General features: G+C 47.7%; 1 protein-coding gene across 1 annotated transcript in view; it reads left to right on the top strand.

The window, feature by feature from the left end:
- LOC119593352 (TATA box-binding protein-like 1) overlaps positions 1 to 888 on the top strand; it is a gene marked incomplete in the record, with an annotated part of 26,423 nt that overhangs the window by 562 nt on the left and 24,973 nt on the right.

The raw sequence follows: 888 nt of genomic DNA, 5'->3' as shown, positions 1-888 counted from the left end.
GGTGTGAGAGAAGGTTTCTGTAGGTGGCACTGAAGGACAGAGTTCATGGCCCTCTCTTGGCCCTTCTTTGGCTTCCTGGTCCGAGAGTGGCCCTCTCCTGGGCCCCTTTGGGGGGGTTAGTTCAAGCATGGCCCTTCCCAGACTTCTTGGTCCAAGTATGACCCTCTTTAGTCTCGTTGGTCCAAGCATGGCCCACCTCCTGTCCTTTCAGGGCTTCCTGGTCCAGGCCTGGCCCTCACTCAACCCTTTCTGGGCTCTGTGACCCTCTCAGCCTCAGAGGCAGGCCAGGCACTAAAGCCTGAGGAGACTGTGAACTCTGCTTTGTGGGTTCATGGTCGCTTTTGAGCTCCCTGGCCAGCACATGGCCGTATCTGGTTCCTGACCTGAGAAGACGTGCCGGGGCATCAAGAGTTTTGTCCTGCTGCGTTTGCGGCCGGTGCACAGAACTCTGGTTCGAAATTCAGTCTTTGAGGGCTATAATTATGCAGCCATTATGTACTGACTTCAGTTCAGGTCGTCTGGAAATGATTATGGAACATTGTTGGTCTCGTATTGAGGCTGAGTAGTACCAGATAGGGATGGGAATGACGATAGTAATGGTGACCTTCAGGTGTGGTCTTGAGAGAATAAAATGTACAAATAGATTTGGTCGTGAGAGTGTTTGCAACCTTGAGCTTTTTTTGCCACTGCCAGTGTCTGTCACTTTTTGAGTTCTCTGAAAATGTTATAAGTACAGTTACAATTTTGAAGATAGATGCAGGTTAGGGTATATAGAACTTACAGGTTGATGAATTGTATGGCATTTTGCCTTCAGGACAGTTGTCATATTCAAAATGATTCATTTGTAAGATCAAATTGGATTGCTATAGGTGGATAATATGTAATTTG

The sequence above is a fragment of the Penaeus monodon genome, chromosome 32 (genome assembly GCF_015228065.2).
Source record: "Penaeus monodon isolate SGIC_2016 chromosome 32, NSTDA_Pmon_1, whole genome shotgun sequence".
In the NCBI taxonomy this organism is placed as follows: Eukaryota; Metazoa; Arthropoda; class Malacostraca; order Decapoda; family Penaeidae; genus Penaeus; species Penaeus monodon.
This window is presented reverse-complemented; position numbering and strand designations above follow the sequence as displayed.